Source organism: Sinohyriopsis cumingii, chromosome 18 (genome assembly GCF_028554795.1).
Source record: "Sinohyriopsis cumingii isolate HCF-2022 chromosome 18, ASM2855479v2, whole genome shotgun sequence".
NCBI lineage: Eukaryota > Metazoa > Mollusca > Bivalvia > Unionida > Unionidae > Sinohyriopsis > Sinohyriopsis cumingii.
In genome coordinates this window covers 13,000,900-13,014,692 of record NC_142978.1, presented here as the reverse complement: position 1 = coordinate 13,014,692, position 13,793 = coordinate 13,000,900, and the positions used below count along the sequence as shown (strand labels likewise).

Sequence of the window (13,793 nt, the reverse complement as noted above, 5' to 3'; positions counted from 1 at the left end):
ATAAGAAAAACTGCCCAAAAACACTTGTATTCCAGATCACCATTTTTTTTCTCACTGCCCCCAAACCTTAGCGTGCCAGATCTCCAATTTTCTTTACTGCTGGTGTCTGTTAAATTATGGCTGGATGTGATAAGGACAGGAGAAGAATAAAAACAGAACAGTCCAGTAGAATTCGTTTAGTAGCGACCAAACAATGAGTGGAGTTATGTAAGATTTGCTTATCAGATTATGTTTTTGCATGGATATCAACCAAATGGAATGTGATGTCAGCAGCGAAGAGAACAGACAGAAATATGTATCATAAATTATGCTCTTCGGAAAGAAAACCTATTTGCACTGGGGACAAAACTTTGCTGCAATATAAAATTCATCACAGACTCTGGATAAAGAGACATACATCTAACTATTTTAGAACAGCAGGTTTGATACCTCGGCATTTTATCAAAACTCGTTTCCAGTCACGCACTCTTGAGAAAATACTTACCATCAGCTAAATATTTCTCTCGTAGTAGTTTTCTTCAGCCTTCAAGACTTCAGATCGGTCTGATATTGTCCTAATTATATTTCAGAATCGATGATTACAAACCACATCCGAATAGTATACTAACGGAACTGGTCATGCATCAGTAGTAATCATCAATCACATCCCGAATTACCGGAATTAATCTCCCATTGTTGATCGATATACAAATCTGAATGATAATGCAGATGACATTATGTTCTTTAATCTGGAAGAGGTATTTCATACTTATTATTTATTGCCTGCATTATATAAATTAGATCCCCTTGTCGTGTTGACCCCTAGCTTATATATCACATTGTTTATGTATTCATCCGCGCAAAGCATACATAGACCAGATTACACCTTTGCGTGAACAGCCCTGGGGGTTAAGCCCTGCCACTCAAATTTCGTATGTCTCTGGAACATTAGGTTAAGATTTGTCAGTTAATTTAACATGCAATAAGGTCACGTGTTAGTTTAGATTAAAGAATCACAGGTTTGGCAAAGGAACGAAATCGATCATCAATGTTATAATAGTGTAAGCAAACAACGTCCCTGGGAGCAGAAACTGTTTGGGTTTAGATTTCAAAGAGCCCCTACAAGGTAACATTGATTCTTCAAAATTAAAAGAAAATTGATTTTATGTATAATCCATATTGCGATGAAATCTCATGCTGTTCACAATTTATAAGGGAGTGCTCACCATTGTATTATGTCCGAATAAGCAAATTATGTCCGAAAAGTTTAAAGCAGTAACACTAATAATCTGATATAAAAATCACACTACATGTATCACCGATGAGTTTGTTTTCTTTGTCCTATTTTTCATCTAGTATGAAATATTCGTTCTGTTTTTCCAATGTTAAACCACGTGAATACACTTCAGCACCATGCTAGCTGATATCTACTTAGTTATATTTAATGAGCTGTCAATAAACTTCTTTACTTCGGAAAATGTATATTATGACTGTATTGCTTGAAATGATATGTCTATCTTGTCTGTTAAGAGTCACTTTATTAGAGGAAATGTTATAGTGCAGAAAGAGGCCACATGCGAACCATGAAGACTTTCTATTGTATAAGAAGTGGCCTCTTAATTTAATATTATGTTGAGTATTTTGATTTGTCTAATATAACTTGTGGCAAGTTTTTAAGTTGAACATTTTCAGTTAAAATTTTTGTGGTGAATATTTCAAATGAAATACTTTGTTGTAAATTTTCCCCAAGAACATATTGTGATGCATTTTCCAGCAGAACATTTGTGGCGAGTTTTTCATGAGAACATTTGTGGCGAGTATTTCAGCAGAACGTTTGTGGCGAGTTTTTCAACAGAACATTTGTGGCGAGATTTGAAAAAAAAACATTTGTGGGGAGTTTTTCAAAGAACATTCTGTGATGAGTTTGTCAATATAACTTTTGTGCTTAGTTTTTCAATCGAACATTGAGTTGTGAATTTTTCAATCGAACATTTTGTGTTGAGCTTTCCAGTCGAACATTTTGTGGTAAGATCTTCAATAAAACAGCTTTGCTAGTTTGATAATACTCAGCAGACACAAAGATGTGGGAAACTAATACATTTATAGGAAATATTCAGTTGTCCTTTGTGCAAAACGCCTGCAGTTCGTTATTGCATTTCATCATTTGATGAAACTTTCCAATAATATGAACGTAGAGACTAATTTTATCTTTGTAAAGGTTAAAGTTTACCAGCCATAAATTCGTCTAGAAACATTAATATGTAGTATACATTACCTCAACCTTTGACCCAGAGATATATGTAAATGAAAATATCTATTTAATAAGAATATGCATATGGCATAATGAATTAATCATGTTAGAAAACTGAAGCATAAAGGTATTACAAGTATAAAGCTGTTACAAGTAAAAAGCTATAACAGGCATAAAGCTATTACAAGCATAAAGCTATTACACGCATAAATCTATTACAAGTATAATGCTATTAAACGTAAAATGCTACAACAAGCATAAAGCTATAACAAGCATAATTCTATTACAAGCATAAAGCTTTTACAAGCATAAAGCTATTACAAGCATAAAGCTATTACAAGCATAAAGCTATTACAATCATAAAGCTATTACAAGCATAAAGCTATTACAAGCATAAAGCTCTTACAAGTATAAAGCTATTACAAGCATAAAGCTATTACAAGTATAAAGCTATTACAAGCATAAAGCTATTACAAGTATAAAGCTATTACAAGCATAAATCTATTACAAGTATAAAGCTATTACAAGCATAAAGCTATTACAAGCATAAAGCTATTACACGCATAAATCTATTACAAGCATAAAGCTCTTACAAGCATAAAGCTATTACAAGCATAAAGCTATTACAAGCATAAAGCTATTACAAGTATAAAGCTATTACAAGCATAAAGCTATTACAAGCATAAAGCTATTACAATCATAAAGCTATTACAAGCATAAAGCTATTACAAGCATAAAGCTCTTACAAGTATAAAGCTATTACAAGCATAAAGCTATTACAAGCATAAAGCTATTACAAGCATAAAGCTATTACAAGTATAAAGCTATTACAAGTATAAATCTATTACAAGCATAAAGCTATTACAAGCATAAAGCTATTACAAGCATAAATCTATTACAAGTATAATGCTATTAAACGTAAAATGCTACAAAAAGCATAAAGCTATAACAATCATAATTCTATTACAAGCATAAAACTATTACAAGCATAAAACTATTACAAGCATAAAGCTATTACAATCATAAAGCTATTAAAAGCATAAAGCTATTACAAGCATAAAGCTATTACAAGCATAAAGCTATTACAAGCATAAAGCTCTTACAAGCATAAAGCTATTACAATCATAAAGTTATCACAAGTATAAAGCTATTACACCCATAAATCTGTTACAAGTATAATGCTATTAAACGTTAAATGCTATAACAGGCATAAAGCTATAGTAAGTATGAAGCTTTAACAGGCATAATTCTATCACAAGTTGAAAGCTATAACAGGCATAAAGCTGTTACAAGCATAAAGCTATTACAAGCATAAAGCTGTTACAAGCACAAAGCTATTACACACATAAATCTGTTGCAAGAATAATGCTATTAAACGTTAAATGCTATAACAGGCATAAAGCTATAACAGGCATAAAGCTATAACAATCATAAAGCTATAACAATTATAATTCTATTACAAGCATAATGCTATAACAGGCATAAAGATATTACAAGTAGAAAGCTGTTACAAGTATAAAGATATAACAAGCTTAAAGCTTATAGAAGTAAGAAGCTATTACAAAACTGGATATTTACATATTACCCAGATATTTACTGTCCAAGAGCATTAATGGAAGCATTGGCTTTCATGGGACTCACGGCAATAATGATTTGGAAGAATGGTAACCATTCTAGAAATTGGTGACAATATATTTAAGTATATAGGGATTTTGTAGGCCATAATTGGCTGATAATGAAAATAAGATTTTAGTATAAAAAATCTCCTGAATACTTATTCTAGATGTGACTGAGGAAAAAAAACCCCAGCATAGGCATTGATTTAATTTCAGTCCTTTTACAAAACTGACTTAGGAAAACTTATTACTGAAATTACCACTCGACTCTTTGGTGCGGAATTGAAAGCTCGTGTTTCAAACACATGTAGATCCAGAACATGCCGCTGCTCATATGGTTTTCTCTGAATGGGAACTGTCATAAGGGACGTATCTATCTATCTATCTATCTATCTATCTATCTATCTATCTCTATATCTATCTATCTATCTATCTATCTATAGAAGCTTGGTTATGAGCACTCAGAAATTTAAAGTTATTGAATTTTTAATGCCATAGTGTTTGTATAGGTTTCTATGGAAACCGAATTAGTACCGGGATGCATTAATTGTTCTTTATTGATCTTGACTACTTAATAAATATTTAATTGTCTAATGTTGGTGTGAAAGACAATGAAGGAGTAGTATAATTATACCATCCATTTAACTGGCAATTAAAAAGGCATCCAAGTTTTTATAAATTCACAAAAAATATTTAGATTGTTGGTGCGAAAATCTACCACAAGTAATTACGTTATTAAGGTTATGGAGCTATGAATGAATCAAATAACTCCTTTAATAAAGGTACTGAATTGATAATCAATGCACAAAAAGATAAATTATGATCGCTTATTGAAGCCTTACATTATTATTTCAATACAGTATAGCATACTGAGGAAGTTAAAGCGCTTGGATACGAATGGTACACAATTGAGGGATGTAAAAATACAATAACACCGCATTACATCTGCAAATAGGCACAACGTGAAATAATTTTTTGTTTACAGTACATATATGTTATCTAATTATTATCTTGCAATGTTGTTCTTTTGAAATGAAGACTTCAATTAAAAATACTGTAAATAAACGCTCACCTGTATTATCGACATTAACGTTTTATGTCATTGACAGGCTTTGACTAGTTAGGTGTTTAGAATGCATCACATTATGCACAAAGTTCGGTCTATATAAACAAATACAATTGTACATAGCTACAATACGTTGGGGTAGTTGCCAGCCAGTTCGTAAATGGATCCCAAACATGTCGTCAATCAAGGGCAATATCTATAGTAGTAGGGTTGATCGCTAATCTCGAGTCGAACATTATATCCGTCACATTCAGGATAAATAAATTCTCAATAATAACATCTATCCACGATTTGTTTCCTACAACAAAAACTCGATTAAAGAGAATTTATCCAAGGTACTTAAACACATAATGTATACGAAGGTGCTACAGTTCGATACCTGATAGGCTAACATTAAACCAATTTACGGGATCATCTCTACTAAAACTGCATCGATCAACATTTATATAATCAACAGTAACACTGATTAACGTTAATTTACTCTCGTGATAAAGATTAACATTCTCAGAGTTTTTAAAAAATAGCCTTTCATGTAACTGCCATGCACATTTTGACATAAATGTTGAGAGATCTGCGCTAACTTTGATTGTTTTAAACTCATACTAGGAAACCTTTCATACTTTGAAATTAATAATGCGAAAAATTGAACACGTACAGTACACTATACACATTATGTTGAAAAATGCTTTAATAATATGATGCCATGCAAATAAGTATACATTAAATTTGTACATTCCTTATTTATTAATATCCTCTAGGAAAATAAAAAGCACGCACAAGTTTACGATGTTCTTCTGTATTAAAGCAAGCAAATTTATTCTGAAGTTTGAGATACATTCCTTATATATTATTGTATTGGCTATTTAAAACAAACTATTGACATGAATATTGCTGAACATGATGGCTATTTCTGACAAGATATGGACATGAATATTACTGTACAGCCTGGCTATTTCTGACAAGATATGGAAATGGATATTACTGTACAACCTGGCTATTTCTGACAAGATATAGACATGAATATTACTGTACATCATGGCTATTTCTGACAAGATATGGACATGAAAATTATTGTATATGCTGGCTATTTCTGACAAGATATAGACATGAATATTACTGTACAGCCTGGCTTTTTCTGACAAGATATAGACATGAAAATTATTGTATATGCTGGCTATTTCTGACAAGATATAGACATGAATATTACTGTACAGCCTGGCTTTTTCTGACAAGATATAGACCTGAAAATTATTGTATATGCTGGCTATTTCTGACAAGATATGGACATGAATATTACTAAACATGCTGGCTATTTCTAGCAAAATGTACTGACATGAAAAAATATTTTAAACCATATCTTTCAAATATATTTATGACCTTGCTGTTCAAGCTTGTGATAGTAAATTGATTTAACAGAAATCTGAGAATATGTCTGTTCGTTATCACAGACTAAAACTTTCTGGGTACATTGAGAGCAGTGGCGTCACTCGGGTTGGTGTCACCCAGTGCGGTAGCTCATGGTGTCACCCCCATGGTCCTCCTTCCGTAACAGACTATACAGAATCCTTAGTAATGTCATTTTGGTGTCACCCCCTCTGATGGTGTCACCCGGTGCAGTCCGCAACCCCCGCATCCCGCTAGCGACGCCACTGCTGTGCCTGCTAGTCATGTATTTAACTATGATCGGTTATCCGCTTATGAAATCCGACTAGACCGAGCAGTGTGTGGTCTGTAAAATTTGCAATTTTTCGTTTTGGTGTCACCCCTCTGAGATGGTGTCACCCGGTGCGGTCCTCACCCCCCGCACCCCCCTAGCGACGCCACTGATTGAGAGAGAAAAAATTGCATAACGTATTGAATTTATACGTTTTTCAGGCTGTTCAGTTAGCGTTTCTGTTTTTCAGCTAATTGCACAAATGCAAGCAAAGACCTGATATTGTATTTATTTATCTATTTATCGTGTTAGAAGATATGTTATCAGCTGGTACGAGTAAAAGTCAAAGCATGTCAATCACTCGAAATAGTTCATGTTTCTTCCTCATGCCCCCATATTACGCATCTCCAATCACGAACATTAACGACTATTGCCACATATGTCTGAATTTTTCTTTCTGTTTTGTTTGTTCTTATTTATTCGTTGAAGGAAGACCAGTGTGAGCATATGAAAATGAAAGAACACTGTAAACAGAAGAATGCTGTAAACCAAAGGAATATGCCATAGCTTTCCAGAAATAAAAGGAAAACAATAAATGACCATTAGCCGTGTAAGTTTGTATTTGAGATGGAGGAGTGAAACACACCTTCACGTATTGTGCATTGTTGCATAGATTCAGTCCTACTTGTCCTAGATACGTAGACAGATTCTTGGGTTTTAGTGGTGGGTATAGTCAGAGAGATTTTCTTTAAACTGTAGTTGTAAAATTGTTCCAGTGATGACAACAGGTCGAGACTTTTCCTGAATTTTGCGAAGAGAAGTCCGTAAGTTTCATCCTTGGGTGTTTGAAATAAACACATGGGCTTGTTGGTGAAAGGAAAGATCTACAAGAGGCGTGGCGGAGATAATACCAGGACAAACACTCACACACACGCAACGACATCTCCACCCACACCCCACATGAATGCGCGAACACACATATGCCTCTAGAAAAAATTGTTCTTGAACAGAATCTTGCAATGCAGGAATATATAAATACCAGAACACATAACATATAGGAACAGCTATGATGCTTTAATCTTTTACTTACATAAAGCCTTTGATTATTTACAGATTTAATCTTTTACTTACATAAAGCCTTTGATTATTTACAGAACATGTGGTCTATAATGAGATTCATCGTACAATTTTTCTGTTATCATGATGTGTTATTTCTTGAAAGCGTTTTAATAAAACACAAATGTATATAAAATGATTGCAAGACGAACATTTCTGTATTAGATAGTTTACAACAAAGCTTTCATACGGATTAGAAATACAAACATCAACTCGATAGCTTAGTCTACATCAGGGCTGATCGTTAGACCCGATTAGCGATTGAATCCTTTAAGACCATCGTTATCCCAGTTGACAAAGCATACATTGGCCGCATTAGTACAATAAATGAGACAATGAACTATCCGCCGAATGTAAATTAATAAGGGTTCTAAAACGAAATGAATCAATGAAACATTACCATGAAATACCAACTCTTTATCGAAGTTAGTAGATACATTGTCACTCAAGTTAGTAGATACATTGTCACTAAAGTTAGTCGATACATTGTCACTAAAGTTTGTTGATATGTTGTCACTAAAGTTAGTCGATACATTGTCACTAAAGTTAGTTGACATGTTGTCACTAAAGTCAGTAGATACATTGTCACTAAAGTTAGTAGATACATTGTCACTAAAGTTAGTCGATATGTTGTCACTAAAGCTGGTAGATACATTGTCACTAAAGTTAGTCGATACATTGTCACTAAAGTTAGTCGATACATTGTCACTAAAGTTAGTCGATACATTGTCACTAAAGTTAGTCGATACCTTGTCACTAAAGTTAGTAGATACATTGTCACTAAAGTTAGTAGATACATTGTCACTAAAGTTAGTAGATACATTGTCACTAAAGTTAGTAGATACATTGTCACTAAAGTTAGTCGATACATTGTCACTAACGTTAGTCTATTCGTTGTCACTAAAGTTACTCGATACGTTGTCTCTAAGCATTTATACCACACGTACTATCGATTTAAGAGTCACATACAGTATTTTATTATCTAGTATACCCCCATGCTCGAATATTAGACGATAATGTACTATCCTGGGATATACCTATCTGGGGAATATTAGACGATAATGTACTATCCTGGTATACTCCCTTCCAGTGAATTTTAATTAATGTTGTGCTATTATGGTATGCCCATATTCCTCGAATTTTAGACAACAATTTACTATCCTGTTATACCCCGATCCCTCAATTAATAGATGACAATATACTATCCTCGTATACCACTAACTCTCAAATATTAGACGATAATGTACTATCCTGGTATACCTCGATCTTTCGAATATTAGACTTTAATGTGCTATCCTGGTACACCTCGATTCCTCGAATATTAGACTTTAATGTACTATCCTGGTATACCTCGATCCCTCGAATACTAGACGATAATGTACTATCCTGGTATACCTCGATTCCTTGAATATTAGACTTTAATGTGCTATCCTGGTATACCTCGATCCCTCGAATACTAGACGATAATGTACTATCCTGGTATACCTCGATTCCTCGAATATTAGACTTTAATGTACTATCCTGGTATACCTCGAATATTAGACGATAATGTACTATCCTGGTATACCCCAAATATTAGACGATAATGTACTATCCTGGTATACCTCGATCTTTCGAATATTAGACGATAATGTGCTATCCTGGTATACCTCGATTCCTCGAATATTAGACTTTAATGTACTATCCTGGTATACCTCGATCCCTCGAATACTAGACGATAATGTACTATCCTGGTATACCTCGATTCCTCGAATATTAGACTTTAATGTGCTATCCTGGTATACCTCGATCCCTCGAATACTAGACGATAATGTACTATCCTGGTATACCTCGATTCCTCGAATATTAGACTTTAATGTACTATCCTGGTATACCTCGAATATTAGACGATAATGTACTATCCTGGTATACCTCAAATATTAGACGATAATGTACTATCCTGGTATACCTCGATCCCTCGAATATTAGACAATAATGTACTATCATGTTATACCCATATCCTTCAAATATTAGACTTTAATGTACTATCCTTTTACACCCATATCCCTTAAATATTAGACGATAATGTATATCCTTTTACACCCATATCCCTCTATTGCTTGACAATATTGTGCTATCGTAATATGCTTCCTTCCTTGTCAGATTAGACAATGTTGTACTATCCTAGTATACCCACCTCCCTGTCACATTAGACTGTATCTTATTATCCTAGTATACCCACCTTCCTGTCACATTAGACGGTATCTTACTATCATGGTTTACTCACATCCCTATCATATTAGACGGTATCTTACCAACAAGGTTTTCCACCTCCCTGTCACATTCATTAGACGTGTCTTACTATCATGGTATACTCGCCTCCCTGTCACATTAGACGGTATCTTACTCTCCTAGCATACCCTCATCCCAGTCATATTAGATGGTATCTTACTCTCCTAGCATACCCTCATCCCAGTCACATTAGACGGTATCTTACTCTCCTAGCATACCCTCATCCCAGTCATATTAGATGGTATCTTACTCTCCTAGCATACCCTCATCCCAGTCATATTAGACGGCATCTTACTCTCCTCGCATACCCTCATCCCAGTCATATTAGATGGTATCTTACCAGCCTGATATACATATCCCTCTCACATTAGTAGGTATCTTATTATCCTGGAAAACTGCTCTCCCTCGAATACTAGACGATACTTTCTTGGCATACCCACTCCCTTGAATATGTGACTGTATTGTATTATCCTTATATGTCCCCTCCCTTGAATATGTGACTGTATTGTATTATCCTTATATACCCCATCCCTTGAATATGTGACTGTATTGTATTATCCTTATATACCCCATCCCTTGAATATGTGACTGTATTTAATTATCCTTATATATCCCCTCCTTTGAATATGTGATTGTATTGTATTATCCTTATATACCCCATCCCTTGAATATGTAACTGTATTGTGTTATCATTATATACCCCCTCCCTTGAATATGTGACTGTATTGTATTATCCTTATATACCCCATCTCTTGAATATGTGACTGTATTGTATTATCCTTATGTACCCCCTCGTCGGACATACATTTTTAATGAACGAAATATAGTTAAATCTCCGTTTAAAGTAGCAACCCTTTCTTATCTTGTTATACAATTTTGATATAAATCCTAGTTTGAGATAATATGGATTTTCTATGAATTCCCTGCACATAGCTAATATACCTTGCCTAAGACAGCACATATACATACTACATGAATAGGATGATGCAACACACAGGGGCGGATTAAGGCTCACTGGTGCCCTAAGCACTGACAAATCTTGGTGTCCCCCTCCTTTCCACGTACACCTGAGAAGATAACCCTAGGGTGCACCATGATCAAGAAACAGAACATTATGATCAATTTGCACTAGTTTTATCAATTTTTGTTTACAAATTTTCATTCGTTTTTGTTTCTTTTCACCCTTTTCTAAACTTTGTGGTGCCCTCTTTGACCCTGGTGCCCTAAGCACGTGCTTAGTCTGCTTAATGGTTAATACGCCCCTGGCAACAAATATACATACTATATGAATAGGATGAGGCAACACATATACATACTATATGAATAGGATGAGGTAACACATGTACATACTATATGAATAGGATGAGGCAACACATGTACCTACTATATGAATAGGATGAGGCAACACATGTACATACTATATGAATAGGATGAGGCAACACATATACATACTATATGAATAGGATGAGGCAACACATGTACATACTATATGAATAGGATGAGGCAACACATATACATACTATATGAATAGGATGAGGCAACACATGCACATACTATATGAATAGGATGAGGCAACACATATACATACTATATGAATAGGATGAGGCAACACATATACATACTATATGAATAGGATGAGGCAACACATGTACATACTATATGAATAGGATGAGGCAACACATGTACATGCTATATGAATAGGATGAGGCAACACATGTACATACTATATGAATAGGATGAGGCAACACATGTACATACTATGTGAATAGGATGAGGCAACACATGTACATACTATATGAATAGGATGAGGCAACACATGTACATACTATATGAATAGGATGTAGCAACACATGTACATACTATGTGAATAGGATGAGGCAACACATGTACATACTATGAGAATAGGATGAGGCAACACATGTACATACTATGTGAATAGGATGAGGCAACACATATACATACTACATGAATAGGATGAGGCAACACATGTACATACTATATGAATAGGATAAGAGGCTTAATACATAATCGCATGTAAGGTCTTAGTGTTACATGAAAGAATACAAAAATGGAATCGAAAGGAGCACATTCTTTGAATATCAATATCCCGGCAGATTACAAACGGAACAGGTACAATATATGCCTAACATATCGTGTTCCGGGGAGAGAATCTTAGATGAATATTCTCGAGACGGGAAGTTAAACAAGCTTTTGATACGTAAGAAGAAGCGAATATACAAAATACTTGCCGTGTTGAAACAAAGCTACTTGCGTTTCCATGTACTAAATTGGCTGAACATGACAGGAATCAAACTTAAACTAGAAGTAGGCTTAAGGCCAACATCAGACCAGAGCTATTTAATACCTGTTTGACCGCAGAAGCTGACATGAACCAGGCGAGAGCCCCCCCCCCCCGCCAGTTTTGAAATTAATTTAGAGGTGATATCCATTATTCAATGCATGAAACAAGTCTCTACTCGAGAATTAACTTCTTGTACAGTCTGGAAATTGAGTTATTATAAAAGGGTGGTTTGACGTTAGGAGAATGGTAAAGCTTGAAATATATATATATATATATATATATATATATATATATATATATATATATATATATATATATATATATATATATATATATATATATATATATTATATGGCAACGATTTATTTCTTGATTAGTAAATCATACACTAATATAGTCATGCTGAACAATGCTTAAATTTAGTTACCTTTTTCACTGTTGATTACTAAATCAAAGGTATGAAAGTACGGTGGCCGAGTGGTTAAGGCGTTGGTCTTAAGATCCAATGGACGCATGTCCGCGTGGGTTCGAACCCCACCCGTACTAGAACTAAATATGTTTGTTTGTTCAATGAAGAGCAACCAATGGCCGATTTACTGGAATGTTCCTAATTCAACTATACATCAAGAATCATCCCATTTTATTCAAAATAATGTAACGATTTTCTCATGCATCATAAGTCGACCGTTTTGATATCCCATATTGAGAATGGAATGGTCAAGTTAAGAATAGATCCATCTGGTAGCGTGATAGGTCACGTGGTACCACCCTATATAGAGGCTGAAGGCGATGTTATTCGGGATTCTGATCTGTGTAGTCCACAGAGAAGAAGAATAGGGAAGCAGTAAATCAAGAAGATAATCGTTAGGTGATTTTTGTAATGAAAAAGCTGGCGATGAAGTTCCTGACGAAGGCTTGCCACAATTCTAACAAAATTAAAGACGATAAAGATAATCGTTGTATTTACCTTCTTCGAATAGGCAAGCGCCTGGGCTCGAGAAAACTTACCAGACGCCGATACCACTCTGAGTAACAAAAGAGTACGAACAACAAAAGGGCAGGTTCGCATCTAAAGTCGTAAATATTCGTTTATGCACGCACCCATACGCGTCACAAATTAATTGGTGCCAGCGGTCGAGTTGGAAGAAGGTGCTTGTATAATTCATTTTGAGCACGGCATATAGAATACTAGTTGACAATGACTTCTAACACCGCTGGATTCAACGTGAAAGAAAGTGCTGAGGATAGATATGTGGCGCAGAGTTCTCGCTGATCGACGAATCTTTCAATGAAACAATTGAGATGGTTGATAGCAGTTCGCCCAAGAGGAGCGCACGACATGCAAAGCCTAGCGCCAATGAAGGTGTAATTAATATGCAGCGAAACTCAATGATAACCCGAGCAAATGGGTTGATGACAAATTATATGAAAATAAAACGTCATAAATATTCAAGGTAAATGTCTAATTAGTGAATTTGTCGTAATTTATGAATTCGAGACTATGGCAGCTACTAATACGTACTAACAACTGGACAATA

The 13,793-nt window shown here is 34.7% G+C and overlaps 1 non-coding gene across 1 annotated transcript; it reads left to right on the top strand.

The window, feature by feature from the left end:
* Positions 1–12,718: 12,718 nt before the first annotated feature.
* Positions 12,719–12,801, top strand: Trnal-uaa (transfer RNA leucine (anticodon UAA)). Its single transcript has one exon. It is a non-coding gene; the product is annotated as a tRNA-Leu (tRNA).
* The last annotated feature ends 992 nt before the right edge of the window (positions 12,802–13,793 follow it).